Source organism: Gavialis gangeticus, unplaced genomic scaffold (genome assembly GCF_001723915.1).
Source record: "Gavialis gangeticus isolate Ggan-Ray unplaced genomic scaffold, GavGan_comp1, whole genome shotgun sequence".
NCBI lineage: Eukaryota > Metazoa > Chordata > Crocodylia > Gavialidae > Gavialis > Gavialis gangeticus.
Genome location: NW_017729016.1, coordinates 11060981 through 11061810, shown reverse-complemented (window position 1 = coordinate 11061810; position 830 = coordinate 11060981). Strand labels below are relative to the sequence as shown.

Below are 830 nucleotides of genomic sequence, written 5' to 3'. Positions count from 1 at the left end.
GGCTGGGTGGTGGGGGGGCACCACCACCATGACCCCCCTCCCCTCCCTACTGCCTGGCCCTGACAACTGCCACCATGACCCCTCCCCCCCTTCACCTCCCCCTACCCCTGCCTGCGCAGGTCCACACAGTCTCTTTGCCTCCTTGCCGCCTCCCCCGCCCTGCCGGCTGTTGTCAGGATGCCTTCCTGCTCCCCTCCCTCCCCGCCACCTGGCCCTGCCAACAGCCACCACCGTGACCCCCCCCCTTTGCCTCCTCCCACCCTGCTCTCCTCCCTCCCTCCCTGCCGGCTGTTTTGGGGGGCGTCAGTGACAGGTGGTGGTGGGGGGGGGGGGGCCACTACTGTGACCACCCCCTTCACCCTCAGGCAGAGATGTGTGGGGAATCCCCGCTGCTCAGGCAGCCAGGGCATATTCGTTGCTGCCACAAACTTCCACGGCAGCAGCTCAAACTTGGGCCCACAAAGCCCAGGCCCGTACAGCCAATCGCCGCCCGCTGTCTCGGCAGCACATGCGCAGTTGGCCAAAAGCTTTATGGACAGACAGACACACAGGCAGGCAGACTAAGCCCTTTATATATATAGAATGCTAAGAAACAGCCAAAAAGGTACTGCAATTTGATTTAAGGAGAAAGCTTTGTCACTTGTCTTTCTATTGGCTGGAACCCTGGCTCAGGACAGACAGGGCCAAGACAATAAAGCCCTGCCTGAAGAAGGGTGTTTGTACTCAAGCAGCTAGGATCTGGAACCAACTTCCAAGAGAAGTGGTGCTGGCTCCCACCCTGGGGGTCTTTAAGAGGAGGCTGGATGAACACCTTGCCAGGGTCGTTTGAC

General features: G+C 60.4%; 1 protein-coding gene across 3 annotated transcripts in view; it reads right to left on the bottom strand.

Moving 5' to 3' along the window:
• Positions 1-830, bottom strand: part of TMC5 (transmembrane channel like 5) — a 51700-nt gene that overhangs the window by 21294 nt on the left and 29576 nt on the right. The window lies entirely within an intron of this gene.